Source organism: Notamacropus eugenii, chromosome 1 (assembly GCF_028372415.1).
Source record: "Notamacropus eugenii isolate mMacEug1 chromosome 1, mMacEug1.pri_v2, whole genome shotgun sequence".
NCBI classification, from domain to species: Eukaryota; Metazoa; Chordata; class Mammalia; order Diprotodontia; family Macropodidae; genus Notamacropus; species Notamacropus eugenii.
This window is the reverse complement of record NC_092872.1, coordinates 459000978-459017950: the sequence shown is the minus strand read 5'-3', so window position 1 is coordinate 459017950 and position 16973 is coordinate 459000978.

Here is a 16973-nt window from a genome sequence, read left to right as displayed (position 1 = left end):
GCTTAAGGATGATTTTATTAAGACTCCTCTCAAATGCCACCTTCTACAGTCTCCTTGTACTCCTCAAAATCAACTTGCAATCTTTATATCATACTATCATACTTACATATTTATTTACATTATTTATATACTATATTATACTAATATGCTTACATATGTTCATGTTTCCCCCATCAGAATATTAGCTCCTTGAGGGGAGTGCCTGTTTCGTTGTCTTTGTATTTCCAATGCCTAGCACAGTGCTAAGTCAAACTCCTCTACATGCACAAGTAATCCCATTCCACCTGTCTCCTCCAACAAATTGGGCCCTTTGTCAAACCCAGTCCTTCACTTATTTTCAATCTCTCCCTATCTACTAGCTTCTTCCCTACTGTCTCCAAATATACCCATGTCTCCCTCATCATCAAAAAACCTTCACTTGATCCATCCATCCCCACTATCATCCCATATCTCTCCTGCCTTTTGTGGCTAAACTCCTTGAGAAGAACATCAACAACTGGTGCCTCCACTTGCACTCTCCCCATTTTTTAAATTTTCTACAGCTTAGCTTACTACCTCATCATTCAACCAAAACCACTTTTTCCAAAGGTACCAAATGACTTCTTAATTGCCAGATCTAATGGTCTTTTTCAATCCTCATCTTGACTTCTCTGCAACCTTTGACACTTTAAGCACCGTCTCCATGATACTGTATACAAGTTCCTCGTGTTTCCATGACACTAATCTGTTCTGGTGCTTTTATGATAATTGCCCCTTCCCAACCTCTTTTGTGGGATTTTTGTTCAGGTTATACCAGCTAAAGGTGATTGTCCCCCAGGCCCTCTTCTCTTTTCCCTCTATACTTTTTCATTACCATTCTAATGTCTTTACCATCAATCCCCTCCTCTTACTCTTCAATTCAGCCATACTGTACTAGCTCCTGTTCCACATAAATGACAATGCACCTCACTTCCCTCTCTCCCCTATGTGGAAGGTGCTCCCTCCTCACTTCATGTCATCAACTTTCATGAATCTAATTATCATCTCTATGCTGATGATTATCAGATCTATTTCTCCAGCCCTAATCTCTCTCCAACCTTCAGACTTGCATCTCCAACTGCCTATTGGACATCTTGAGCTGGAAGCGCACACATCTTAAATTCACCATGAACAAAATTGAAACCCTGAAAGCCTTCCCCTCTTCCTAATTTCCTTGTTACTCTTGAGGATAGCACCATCTTCTTAGTCACCCAAGTTAGGTGTGATTCTGGACTCCTTACTCTCTCACCCAAATGGATACAGGGTCTATATCCAATGAGGTAAGAGGAATTCACTGCTCCCATCACCACCATCACCACCACCATAACCACCAAACAATTCATTCCATTTTGGGATAATGCTAAATCAGGGGCACTTAAACTGGGGTGATGAACTTTTTAAAAAAAATTTTAATAGCTCCATTTCAAGATACTTGGCATCCTTTGTAATAGTACATATTTTATTTTATGCATTTAAAGCTATTATTATAAGAAGGAATACAAAGGTTTTGTCAGACTGCCAAAGATCAAGAGAAGGGTCCATAACACACACAAAAAGGTTAAGAACCTCTGCTCTAATCTCTGTTAAGAAATTTCTCCTTATAAAGCTGAAATCTGCCTCTCCAACTTCCCCCTGGTTCCTAGTTCTGCCCTCTAGCATCAGGTGGAATAATTGTATTCTGTCTTCTGCATGAGAGTCCTTCAGATTCATGGAGGTTGCAATTATGTCCTCTATAAAGTCCATTCTTCTCTATACCTCACTTAAATCCAATTCACTTGCATGTCATGGCATCACCTCCCTGAGATCATGGTCCTCTTCAGAAAAAAAGGACAAACAACAATCTTTTCTCTAGGCTAAACATCCCAGATTTCTTCAAACATCTAGATATGGCAAGCTCTCCCCGACCTCCCCCTCCTTTTTACCTTCCTATGAGTGTTCTCTGCTTTAACAATATCCTTCCTGAATGTGGTGTCCAAAGCTAGAGATAACAGTCAAGGCTGGTCTGATCAAGGCTGAGTGTGACGGCTTTTGATTCTTCTGTTCTGGGCACTGCATCCCACTTTAGGCAAACTGGAATTACACTAGATTTATTTGGCAGCCATATCACATCCTTGACCCACATTAATCCACTGATTAATGAACTCATTGAACAAACATTTGCTAATATCCTACTACATGCTGACGCTGGCCTAGATACTCTTGGGCTTAGAATACACTAAACACCAAGATCTTTTTCAGACACATTGCTATCTACCCAGGTCACATGGCAAGGGGAACCATGGCTTTCAAGCAGCCACATTAATCTTCTTTCTCTCTCCACCAGAGTCCTGGATAAACCTTGGTGTCAGCACCGTGAGGATGGATGGTAATGATAACAATGGAGATTCTATCGTGAAAGAGACTCCTCTAATCTACTGATGCCCCAAATCTACTTCATTCCCCTGTCCCTCTCTTACCACAGTCTCAATGAGAGGCCTGGGCTATAGTCAAGACCTGAGAAATATTACTTATGATAATGGGAAGAGTACTTTCTCTAGAAAGCAATGGTGGCCTCCCTCTGCCTGGACCCTCAATGGTGAAGAAAGGCAAAAGGCACTGTTAGGATGTGGTAGCTAGGTGGCACACTGGAAAGAGCGCAGAACATAGAATCAAGAAAACATGATTTCAAATTCTGCTTTAGACACTTAATCTCTCTCTGTCTCAGTTTGTTTATATATAAAATGGGGATAATAATAATACCTACTTCCCAAGGTTGTGGTGAAGATGAAACAAATTAAGATATGTAAAGTGACTTGCAAACCTTTTAGGTGTTCAGTCATTTCAGTCGTGCCTGACTCTTTGTGACTCTATTTGGGGTTTTTCTGACAAAGATGCTGGGGTAGTTTGCCATTTCTTTCTCCAGCTCACTTTGTGGATGAGGAAACTGAGTCAAATAGAGGGAAGTCATAGAGTGATTTACCATGGTCATACAGCTAGCAAGTATCTAAAGCCAGATTAGAGCCCAGGAAAATGACTCTTCCTGACTCCAGGCCTGGCACTCAACATTCACTGCACTATCCAGCTCCCCCTTGCAAATCTTAAAGTGTTATATTAACGCTAGTGATAATGACGATGATGGCAGTGATGGTGATGGTAGTGGTGGTATTCAATAAATAGTGATGAATGAATGATGGACAAATGAGTAGGTGCTGATTTGCAAATGGCAGCTAGAAGAGCATTTGATGGAGGAGGCCTTTCTGAGAACAGCTGAGACTCCAGCTAAGATTAGAGTGAGAATTATGGGCATAGTGAATGCCAACCACAGAAACCAGTGTCAATGGTGAATAATCAGAAAAGTACTTGACCTAGGTAGAATTAAGAATTGTAGATCCATGCCTTTCCAATTCCATGGAGATCTTCAGCTGCAACTGTGCCATATTAAATATGGTGATGTAAACCATGGTCAACGATTGACATTCTACACTCACAAGGACCAGGGTCATTTATGGGGACCTTCCTCCTAGGTTATCTCTTTGGCCCATGGATCCTCCTGGAAAGTCCCTACAAACACTAGAATCTGACTTTTTTTCCTGCCTCCAGGGTCTCCTCTGGGAACTTCAGAATTTGATTCATTTTGACTCTAACTAATCAGTCGGCAAATATGTGTTAGGCACTATGTACTGGGTTTCCTCTGGAACATCAAAATTTGTCTTATGTCATAGAATTAAAGGTTTAGGGATGAAAGACTCCTGGAGGTCATTTAGTCCAATTCCCTTATGGTACAGTTAAGGAAACTGAAACCTGCAAAGTTTAGATAACTTATCCAAAGTAACAAAGGTGGTAAGTGGCAAAGTCAGGATTTGAACTCAGGTCCTCTGGTTACAAATCCTTTCTATTACATATACCATGCTTCAAATTCTAGAATACTATAAAAAAAATAGGGAAAGGATCCCTAGTTCCAATGTAAGTACTCAGGATATGAGACAAAATACAGGGCAAGATTCATTTAACATCAGAAAAATGCACCCCAGTCCATAAAGAGTTAAGACACTTTTTCTATCAATAGGCCCCTACCATTACCTAAACATAATCTAGAGAGCACATCGAGGTGGCTCAGTGGATAGAGCACTGAGCCTTGAGCCAGGAAGACATCTTCCTGAGTTCAACTCTGGCTTTTCTAGCTGTGTGACCCTGCGCAAGTCACTTAACCCTTTTTGCCTCAGTTTCCTTATCCGTAAGAAACAAAAAGAGCCAGTGAAGGAAATGGCAAAGTACTTCTGTATCTTTACTGAGAACACTCCAAATGGGGTCACAAAGAGTTAGACACAAACGAAGTGACTGAATAACAACAAAAATCTAGAGAGGCATGACCACCGTATCATGCAAATGGGAAACTGGCTGAAAGAAACCTTACTAGGAAGATGGAGGAGGAGGTCAGAAGATTTCAAGCTCTCCAGAGTTCTTCCATAAACAAGACAAAAGAGCACCCCAGGATGAAAACAGTTGGCACAACTGGAGAAGATCTGAGAAAAGAGCCCAGGATGGAGTTTCTGCCTGAGAGAAGTGCAAATATCTCCAAGCTCTCTCCACTGAAACAACAAACAACAAGCCCTGGGGGCAACTAGAAAGTAGTCTCAGCCTCTGCCACAGGAATTCTCACCTCACAGTTCTGGGGGTCAGACATCTGAGCAGAAGAAGATTGAAGGACCCTCTACTTGGAGGGACTCTAGGTCCAACTGTACTGTCATGACACATCCTGGGCTGCACCAAAGGTGAGAAGAAATCAGCACATGCCTGGTGAATTCAGAAGCAGTGGGATAGGCATGCTGAGGGCTGTGGGTACTTACAGGAGAGATGAGTTTTTGGTTTTGGTTCCAGGCCAGAGGGAGAATTGAAAGTTACAGCCACTGGAGGAACGTCAGGGAGCACGAGCTTTTCCAGAAAAGTGCGTCTGGGGGCCCTAGCTATAGCTTGTAATAGAGAAAGGAGTGTTGAGGTTGGGCCCTGAACAAAACTAAAAAAATAATAGTAAAAAAGACCTGAGGCTAGAGAGGCACCATTTCCCTACATCCTAGGACTAGAGGTGATTATAAGAACAAGCTGCTTAAAAACATAAATAAATAAACAAATAAATAGATGAATAGACGAATGAATGGAGAGAGAGAGAAGAGAGAGAGAGAGAGAGAGAGAGAGAGAGAGAGAGAGAGAGAGAGAGAGAGAGAGAGAGAGAGAGGTAGGTAGATAAAAATAAGCAAGCAAAGGAGAAAAAACTCAACCATAGACAGCTACTATGGGAATAGAGAAGACTGGGGTTTGCTTTCACAGGAAGATAGTAAAGCTAAAAAGACTCTCCTACTCCAAAGAGTAACATCATGTGGTCACCTGCCCACAAAAAGATCTTGGAAGAACTTTAAAAGGACTTAAAAAATCAAAGAAGAGAAACTGAGGAAAAATTGGAAAAAATAAAAAGAAGAATCCAAGAAAATTATGAGAAGAACCAACTGGTAGAGATCTAGAATCTTAAGGAAGAAAACAATTCCTTGAAAACTAGAATTGGTCAAGGGGAAGTTAATGACATTATAAGATATCAAGAAACAATAAAAGAAAACAAAAAGAATGAAAAAAAGAAGAGAATATGAAACATCTCATAAGAAAAACAACTCATCTGGAAAACAGATCAAGAAGAGAAATCATAAGAATAGACTACCTGAAAGCTGCAATCAAAAAGAGAATCTTGTTACAATAATACAAGAAATATTTTTTTAAATGCCCTCAAATTTTAGTGCAAAGAGGAAAGTAGAAATAGAAAAAAATCCACTGATCACCACATGAAAGAGATCCAGGATGAAAATGTATAGGAATATCATAGCCAAATTCCAAAACCCCTAGGTTAAAAAGAAAATATTACAAGCAATAAGAAAAAAGCAATTAAAATACTGTGGAACCACAATTAGAATTACGCAAGATGTAGCAGCTGCTATACCAAAAGGTCACAGATCTCAGAATACTATATATAGAAGACAAAGGAACTGGTGTTGTGGCTAAAAATAACTTGCCCAGCAAAGTTAAGTATAACCCTGAATGAAAAAAAAATACAGATTTTCAATGAGTTAACAGACTTGCAGAATTTTGTTGCAAAAAGACCAAAACGTAATAGAAAATTTGACATATAAGACCCAGGAGGAATATAAAGTAAGGATCATAAACCAATTACAAGAGATTCAATAAGAGTAAACTATTTACTTTTTATATGTGGGAATGTAAGTCATATGCTTAAGGTTGTCATTAGTAAATTGCCTAGTTTGAAAGAAAGATTGGGGAAGAGCTGAGTATGACGTGGTGATTCTAGAAAAGCAAAACTATGTAGGAAAAGGCCAAAAAGAACAATTATCTCATACAAATGAGGCACAAGAGTAAGAACTAATACAGAGGAATCAGGTGGGGATGGAGGGTTGGTAGTGTTAGAACCCTACTCTCATCAGATCTGGGTTAAAGAGGGAATAACATATATATCTAGAAGGGTATAAAAGTCTTCTAAATTTATAAAGAAGAGGGAACAGGATGGCGGGGTATAGAAAGGTGTATAGATTAAGATTTAAGAGGGTGGGGGAAGAAGAAAAGGGACAGACTGTTAGAGGAGTGGGCAGAACAAGGAAAAGGAAGATACAGGGAGATGATAATGGAGAATTAAAGGGTAAATTAAATTTAAATTAAATTAAAGGGTAAAATTAAAAGGGTAAATTAAAAGGGTATGGAATAGGGAGGTAGTGGTTAGAAGTAAATTGGAAAAAAGATAGGATAAAAAGAGAGGCTGAAAAGGATAATAGTGAGGAAAAATAGGATGGAGGGAAAGACACAATTAGTAATTATAACTTGGAATGTGAATGGGGTGAATTCAACCCATGAAATGGAATGAATAACAGAATGGATTAAAAATCAGAATCTGATAATACGCTGCTTATAAGGAACACATTTAAAAATGAGATACACACAGAGTTAAAATAAAAGCCTGGAGTAGAATGTACGATGCCTCAGTCAACGCAAAAAAACAAAAACAAAAAAAGCAGGGGTAGCAATCATGATATCAGACAAAGTCAAAGCTAAAATAGACTTAATTCAAAGAGGTAAACAGGAAAACTACATTATGAAAATACATAATGAAACAATATCAATAACAATATGTGTCAAATACCATAACACCTAAATTTTTAAAAGAAAAGCTAAATGAAGTACAGGTACCATAATAGTGGAAGGTTTTTATCTTCCTCTCTCAGAACTAGACAATTCTAACCAAAAAATAAATAGGAAAGACATTAGCGAAATGAATTGAATTTTAGATAAGGTAGATATTCTAGATATCTGGAAAGAGTTGAATAGAAATAGAAAGGAGTACATCTTTTTCTCAGTGGTATATGGTACCTTTACAAAGATGTGCCACATATTAAGGCACAAAAATTTTACTGCTAAAAGCAGAAATGTTAAATATTTCCTTTATAGACCATAATGCAATAAAAATTATGTTTAATCAGGGACCATGGAAACAGGAAAAAAAAGTAATTGGAGACTAAACAACTTAATCTAAAAGAATGTGTGGGTTAAAAAACAAATAGAAACAATCAGTAATTTCATTAAAGAAAATGACAATAATGAAACAACATATCAAAACCTATGGCATACAGCAAAAACAGAGGAAAAATTATATCTGTAAGTGCTTATATCAATAAAAAAGAGAAAGAGCTAGACATACCCATTTAAAATAACTCTAGACAGTGTAAAGTACCTGTGAATATACCTTACTAAAACAAACTCAGAATCTATATGAACAAAACTATAAAAAATCTTTGTGCACAAATAAAATCAGATTTAAATAAATGTAGAAATATTCATGGTTCATGGGTAGGCAAGGCCAATACAATAAAATGACAATTTTAGTAAAATTAATCTACATATTTAATGCCATCCTAATTAAATTATGAAAAAATTATTTTTACAGAGCTAGAAAAAACAATAGCAAAATTCATTTGGAAGAACAAAAGGTCAAGAATATGAAAGGAACTAATGGAAAAAAATATAAAGACAGGAGGTTTAGCAGTACCAGATCTTAAGCTATATTATAAGGCAGTAATTATCAAAAATATCTGGTACTGGCTAAGAAATAGAAAGGTATATCAATAGAAGAGAGTAATCATACAATAAAAAAACAGCAAATGACTGTAGTTACCCATTGCTTGACAAGTATAAAGACTTAAGCTTTTTGGATAAGAATGCATTATTCGGTAAAAAAAAAAAAAAAAAAAATTATTGGGAGAGCTGGAAAGCAAACTGGCAGAAATTGGGCATAGATTAATATCTTATACATTTACCAAGATAAGGTCAAAATGGATACTGACCTAAATATAAACATAAAGATATCACAAGAAAATTTAAAGAACATGGAACATACTACACATCAGACTTATGGATAGGTGAACAATTTATGAACAAAGAAGAGATAAAGTGTGTTGTGAGATGTAAAATGGATAATTTTGATTACATTAAATTTAAAAGATTTTGTACAAATAAAACAAATGTAGCCAAGATCAGAAGGAAAACAAAAAATTGGGGGAAATTTTTTATAGATAGCTCCTCAGAGAAAGGTCTCATTTCTCAAATATATAAAGAACTTTGTCAAATCTATAAGAATATGAGTCATTCACCAAGTGATAAATAATCAAAGGATATGAACAGGTGGTTTTCTGATGAAACCAAAACAACTTATAGTCATGTGAAAAAATGCTCTAAATCATTAAATACAAATTAAAACAACCTTGAGGTATCATTTTACACTTATCAGATTGGCTAAAATGATAGAAGGGGAAAAATGACAAATTTTGGAGAGGCTGTGGGAAAATTGGGATCTTAATTCATTGTTGGTGGATCTGTGAGCTGATCCTACCATTTTGGAGAGAGATCTGGAATTATGCCCAAAGAGTTATTGAACTGCTTATACCCTTTGAGCCAGCAATACCACTATTAGATATATTTCTCGATGATTAGGGAAAATGTTCTAAAATATTTATAGCAGCTCTGTTTGAAATGGCAAAGAATTGGAAATTGCAGGGATGCCTGTCAATTGGGGAACGGATAAACAAATTGTGGTATATGTTCATGATGGAATATTACTCTGCTATTAGAAATGATGAGCTCAATGATTTTAGAAAAGCATAGAGAGACCTCCATGAAATAATGAAGAGCCAAATAAGCAGAACCAAGAGAATATTATATACAGTTAACAGCAATCTTGTTTTAGGAACAACTCTGAACAACCAAGTTATTCTGACATACCCAAAATAACCTCAAAGAACCCATAAAGGGAAATGCAGTTTGAATCCAGAAAGGAATATTGCTGTGATGTAGGAAATGATGAGCTGCTTGATTTAGGAAAACATGGAAAGACTTGGACTTATGAAGGAAGATGCTATCCACCTTCAGAGAAAGAGATGATAGGAGGGAATAAGCTTAGTATAGTCTTACATATATGTGTATGTATATATATATGTATGTTTATGTCTATGTATGTGTGTGTAACGACAATTAAGCATGGATAAATGTATGTAAATGGATATATATGTAAATATCTATATCTATGGATGATAGATAGATAGATGATAGATGGATGGATGGATGGATGGATGGGTGGATGGATGGATGGATAGATAGACAGATAGATAGATAATCTCCATGCCTAATTGTAGCTTTCTTTAAGGGTAGGGAGGAAGAAGAGAAGGGGAAAAATAAAGTAAAAAGTGCACAGCAGAGAACAAAAGAAAACCAGCAAGGAAGCAAAGAAAAGCTGAGCAGCTTTGAAAACAATGAGTAGTGTTTATTACAAAGGGGTTTATTTTTTGACATGGAAATGTATTGTCTTATACTGAATCCTCTCAGTGATTGTATTTAAGTGCAAAAATTTTTTAAAATTACCGAAGAAAGAAAGAAGCTTTACCACTTGACTAAATTGGACACAATGGTACACTGAGAAAAATAAACAACATTGTGCTCTCCAGTTTGCTGTCAGGAACTCCAGATAAGAGTGTCCTGATACACAATATTAATGCCATTATAAAACATGCTAAGTGATCAATGGAGAGCCACACCATATCAAATAATTGAGAGAACAGAAAGCTTCCAGTTGATAAAATAGCATGGGAAAGTGGCCAGGGCTCTGGAAAGGTGATGAATTTGAAATCCCTTGCTGCCCATAAGAAAGCCAGCTGATCTATCAGTGACTAGCGATAGGGTTGAGGATTGGTTCTAGGAAAGTCCAACCACAGGTTGCCGCTAAAGAGCTTTCTGGGGAGGTGAATCAAGGTAGAGTTGGCTTGTTTGGGTATATCACCAGGGGATAAGGAATGTGCTGTTGAGCTATAGGAAACCACTGCCTTGCCTAAGGAGAGTAGTGTCTTTCTACCTGGTATTCCTCCATTAGAGGCTGCACGTATGACACCTATTCATGTAGTAGCAGTAAAAAATCCTGTTTGTTTGCAGGTTTCATGAGCCAAGAACTTAGGCCACTGGTCACTGCACCTGAAAACCTCTTCACCACAACAGATAAGGAAGGGACCAAGTGACAACAAATCATAGACATGCACAAACTATGTGGCCATCGACTTGCCTCATGAATAATGCCCCAGGCATAATGTTTAGAGCTATTACCCATATAACACATAGTTTCCCAATGAATGACATAGGTGATACGCTATATTCTGAAAAGAATGGCAATTGAATGTTGAAAAACATGTGTACTTATGTGAACGTGCTTTTCACATACAACTAGGTGGCAAGGTGGAGAGAGTGCTGGATTTGGTATCAGGAAGACCTAAGTTCAAATCCTATCTAAGATCCTAGTTAGCTATCTGAAGCTGGGCAAGTCATTGAATCTATGTTTCAGTTTTCTCATCTGTAAAATGGGCATAATAATAGCATCTAACCTGCCCCCCAGGTTTTCAAAAGGATTAAATAAGGTCATTTTTGCAAATCTTAAAATGCTATTTAAATGCCAGCTATTATTACTATTATTATTATTATATGAAATATGGTATGTTGTTGTTCCATCGTTTCAGTTTCAGTCATGTCCAACTCTTCGTGACCTCATTTGAGGTTTTCTTGGAGAAGATACTGGAATGGTTTGTCATTTCCTTCTCCAATTCATTTTGTAGATAAGGAAATTGAGGCAAACAGGGTGAAGTGACTAGCCCAGGGTCACACAGCTGATAAGTACCTGAAGCTTCATTTGACCTTAGGAAGATGAGTCTTCCCGACTCCAGGCCCAGCACTCTAGTCACTGTGCTACTAGCTGTACTATATTATATACAAATTCTTTTTATGGTACCTGGAATCATTTCAAGGTCCTATAAATATTTTGACGGGGGGGGGCAGGGATGAAGTGTGCAAGAATCTTTCACCTTTCCCCCTCCATTTTCTTATTTGAATAACTGGGTAAAATAAAATGAGTTTGCCTTAAGAAATATTCACAGAAATAAATGAGAAAGATAGGGTGCAGGGAGGAAATGCAATGAGAGGAGAAAAGACTAACAAGGGCAGGTGTAAAGGGCCTGTGGGAGAGATCTTCAATAACCTGGTCCTTATAGGACCCAGAGAGATTTTTCCCCTTACAATTTTAGTAGGAAGATGCCAGGGAAAGATGAAAGCATTCTATCAAGAATAGCCATAGTTGGCTTGTGGAGACTGGGAACTTAGAGATTATTCTTTGAAACCAAGAAGAGCAGAAAGAAGAAAGAATAAGAAACCAAATCTAGCGCAGCCTTCAGCATTAAAAAGCAGGAATCCAGGATAGGACTTGTAAGGAAGGAATTCTCCCAGGGGAAGCTGATAATAATAGGTAATGTTTATAGGGTACCTACTATGTGTCAGGCACTTACAATTATCTCATTTGATCTTCACAAAAACTCTAGGAAGTAGGTGCTATTACTATCCCCATTTTACAGCTGAGGAAACTGAGGCAAACAGAGACTAAGTGTCCAGGGTCACATAGCTAGAAAGTTTCGGAGGCCAGATTTGATCTGGTCCTCTTGACTCCAGGCCCAAGCTCTGTTCACTGTGTCACATACCTACCTGCATGCTCAAAACTATAAACGACTATAGATTTACTCACACTGGGGAATTAATGGTTGCTCACTGTCTGGTTTGCTTTCTTCCTTTAAAGAAAATATTTCCTTCATAATTTCATGAACTATATGCTTGTAAGTGAGGAGCTGATCTCAGTACTCTGCATACTTTCCTGAGTTATGGCTCTGAGCTGTAAGAACAAGAAAATCCTCCAAAGGGCACTTAGGTCCTCAGTACTTTGTATCATGAGAGTCCCTGACTCAAGCATGATAGCAGAGAGAAAGGGGAATTAAAGCAGAGATTAGAAGGATGGGTCTCATTTAGCTAGAATAGGAAGGAGACAGAAATAGCATTACAGGAAGGGAAAATAATAGCTCCAAAGACTTGAGTTCAAAAAATTGACCTGACATGGTTTATCTAATCCATTTATAGTATCTGGAATAATTTCAAAGTCCTGCATATGTTTTGATTTGAGGGAGAAATGTAGTGTACACTAGACTCTTTGACCCTTTCCCCTCCATGATCTCATTTGAATAACTGGCTGGCAATGTTATTACCTACCCACTACCCACTACCCGCTTCCCTTCCCCTCACCTGGAATATAACCCTTCAGAGAGCATTCCCTCTTTTCTGAATGGGGATTTAATCTGCTCAGTTTTGGAACTGGGGCTGAACTGTTCTGATTGGTGAATGAGCAAACTCACTTAACTCACCTAACCCACTATATCTAGCTGCTCCCCCTACCCCAGGCTTCCTATCTTCTTCAGCTAACCATTCTGACATTCTACCACCTGACTCGGTGCCGCTACCAAACACTGCCCCCTTCCACCCCCTACCACCTTTGTCCACCTTAATCAAATACAATTATCGTTACTTCTGGAAAGAACACCTCTACTATAGCAACTCCACTAAAGCAACTCCACTCATCATCACCTTGACACTCCAAACCAAAACTCCCTTCTTGAGACACCACAGGCAATGTCTCCACTCCATCCCCCATTAGAATTTGCTCTCCATCAAAATAGGAACTGTCATATTTTTGCATTTATATCCCTAGCATGTAACTTACTGTTTAGCACATAGTAAGCATGCAAATTTTCCCCCCAACCATTTAGAGTACTGCCCCAATTTTGGACATAATTTCTTCCTTGCCAGCAGAAACAAAGTGAGGAGTAGATGTGGTGATTCTTCTGTCTTTGTAAACCAGACCAGAAAAATTTCCTTGTATTCCTCATGGAATATGAAATATCAAGAGAAAATGTTTTTGTCACACTATTTTGCTTCCTAGAGGTGTGGGACTACAGTTCAAATAATCAATTGTCTAATATTTTGAAACACGTATGGGTTTGTTCTGTAAATAAGGGTTTAATACTATAACTTGCAGGGATTGAAAATTTTTTGACTGGAAGGGAGCCAGAAATGTCATGAATGTTAGAATATTTGCCCCTTTCTCTCCTTTCCCATTTGATTAGGGTAAATAAAGTCCATACCAAAAGCTATGTCACATAGTGACAAATGGAGTTGATTTATTTTATTGTCACAGCTATAGGAACCACCATGTTCATGGAAAAACTATGCTTGTCTCATTTTATCTAGGGATTATATTTAATATCTGCCACGATTTTTCCAGTTTGGAAGACATTTTCCTCCAATAATATTCTGATTACTTTGGTTTCCTTAAGTTCTGGTAAGGACAACATGTAGGAAGGAGACAGACTGGTGTCAACAAACACAGAACAATGAATAATAAACGTGTTGTGGTTGTTCAGCCATTTTCAATCATGTCTGTCTCTTTGTGACCCCATTTGGAGTTTTCTTGGCAAAGATACTAGAGCAGTTTGCCATTTCCTTCTCTAGAATGATAACCCTAGTACCCTCATTGACAGAAAAGAATTAATATTAATGCTATAAAAATAGTAATAGTTGACAAGAATATAGTCCTTGGACCAGTGAGTGAGTAAACACAAGTACTATGCCTGAGAGATGAAGAAAGTGACTTGCCCTAGGTCATATAGCTATTAAAAGCCCAAGCTGGGATATTGAACCCAAGTCTCCAGGGTTACTTCTACCACATCCCACCACAGTATGATGTAATAGAAAGACAATAAAAAGGGAATTTAGCAGTGGAGGAAGGAAAAGAAGGAAGGAAGAAATTGTTGCAGTTTCAGTGTTAGGCAGAGTGGAGTTACAAGGAAAAAAGATTTCCAAATTGGGTAAAACTGTAGCTACCTGGAAATAGTGGTTTCACTTCATCTAGCCCTGACAATTTACCCCAAAATGGTCTCAGCACATCCTTGTGACCTGGGATTCACAGAATCATAGAATATTGCAGCTGGAAGGGGCCTTTGAAATCATCTAGTTCAGCACCTTCATTTTACAGATGGGAAAACTGAATTCCAACAGAGCAACCTATCCAAGGTCATAGGGGCAGAGTTTCCAGAAGCTTTGTAAAGCTGTCATTTTTACCTTTTGGGGAAGGACAGAGGAAGAACAGTCATACTCTGCCTTCCTTATTCCTAATTACAGGTCCTGCCTTCTATTACCCCTAAATTACTAACTTTTGGGGGCTTCTGAGCTGGTTCTCAATTTGCATTCTCGATTAATTTTTTTTGATCCTATCCAGATGGATTTTCTTTGACCTCTAGGTCCCTGGGAAATTTTTCTGCATAAAGGTTTTCTCACATCAAGGGGTAAAAGAAGACTGAGAGACTTCACTTTTTCCATAGCTTGTGGTTAAGACTGACTCATCTCCTGTCTTTTCTGGAGTCATGGGGTTTTGCTCCTTAATTTGGAACTGATACCAGCCTCTACACCCAGGTCTGCTCCCATCCTACACACTATCCTTTCCTAGAGAAGACTGAGGACAGCATTCTTGAAAACATCCTGAGTGTAAATTGCAAGCCTCCAAGGAAAACTTTGTCAAACCCTAGAACCCTTTAAAAAAAATTCTTTTCCTTTCCCTCAGGGGGTTCCATCATTTTGTGAAAGCTCAAACACTGCACAGGTTGCTCAGGCAGACGTTATAATTCCTGTTGAATCTCCACATGAGGTCTATCTAGCTTTAGTTGTCCAGATCCCTTCCTTGAAGCAGTTTCAACTCTCTTGCCCCTCTCCTAATATAGAGGAAGAACAACATAAAATCACCAACACAGTACTCCCTACGAAAGGCACCTATCATCCAAGACCATCAGTTTTGCTTCCAGGCCAGCCCTTGCAGCAATCATCTGAGGGGGCAACTCCCAGGAAGAAGAGGCCAACCATCCCCACCAACTGCCAGTCTAATGGAAGCAACTGGGCACCCTGTAGAAGTGAGAGGAGACAGCCTGTGCCAGGTAGGTCAAACCATCACCCTCTTGAACACCATCTCCTCTCAGACCTTGATGGAGACATGTAGTACCTTGAACCCATGAGCCTTTGGAACAGAGGTGCTTCCAGCCTGGGGCCCTGACCTACCATAGAAGGAAGAAGCCCCTGTGGTGACGCAACCTGGCAACTGCTCCTGCAGGTGCTGCAGGCACAGCTACTGAAGACCCATAGGGGGACAAAGTTCTTGGCATCACAGCGCTTGGCTCTGTCAAATGATTCTACATCAGAAGATGAAATCATTTTAACTGTGGAAATAACATTAAAGAAAGAATATTACCATCTGCTTTGCCTCTGCACCCTAAGGACTATGGGACTTTTCTTTCTGACTTACAAAAAGAAACTGTCCATGCATGTTTTCTCCCCCATTAGAAGGTGAGCTCCTTCAGAGCAGGAATGGTCTCCATGCTTTGTACATAGTGAGCACTTAATAAGTGCTTCATTCATTCAAGCCTCAGCTCACTCTCTAACTCCTCTGTGAAGCCATCTCTGACTACCTCGAATTGAATGAATTCTCTGCCTCCACAAACTCCTTACTGGCTATACCCATCATTTGGCCCTTAGCATCAGCACTGCCCAGCATTTTAGAGATGCTTTCCTACATAACTAAAACATATGTCTTGATCCCCCTCCGGAGGGATGGTGCTTTAGTTATTTTTGCCTACCCCGTGGTCCTGATCACAGGGAGGGTTCTGCACATATTAAGTCACAAGCAAAAAATGATTGTTCATAATGATGGTGGCCATCCTTCCCTCTATGTCTCCCCACTAAGTACACCTCTTTCTAATTTTTTATTCATCCAACAAATGTATTACAATTTATTAACTCATCTAAGTTATTATATATCTATTACATACTTATGTCCTACAGATAGACAGTGTGGCAACAGTACCAGTTTTAGAGTCAAGGCTAGCTGGGTTCATATCTCCCCACAGACACTAGCTATATGTCCCTGAGTAAGTCACTTGAGCCTTCTGTGCCTCAGTTTCCTCATTTGTCAAACCAGGAAGTTGACCTAAATGGTGTCTAAGACCCCTCCCAGCTCTAAATCTATGATCCTATGATGTAAAGATGTACAGACCTTGCTCTCAAGAATTTTATCATCTGATATGGTAGGAAAGCATTTGTGAAGTTGTTCTTCAGTTGTGTCTAAATCTTTGTGACCCCATTTGGGGATTTCTTGGCAGAGATACTGGAGCAGTTTGCCATTTCCTTCTCCAGTTCATTTTACAAATGAGAAACTGAGGCAAGCAGGGTTAAGCGACTTGCCCAGGGTCACACAGCTAGTGAGTGTCTGAGGCCAGACTGGAACTCAGGAAGATGAGTCTTCCTGACTCTAGGCCCAGCACCCTATCCGTTGTGCCACCTAGCTGCCCTGGGTAACTTACATGTTACATAAATAGAAAGGAAATTCTAAATATTCTGGGTTCTATGAATGAGAAATTTGAAGGGAAGTAGAGGTGAAATTCCTTTTCTTTCCTCCCCCTTTACACTGACTCCTTTTTCCC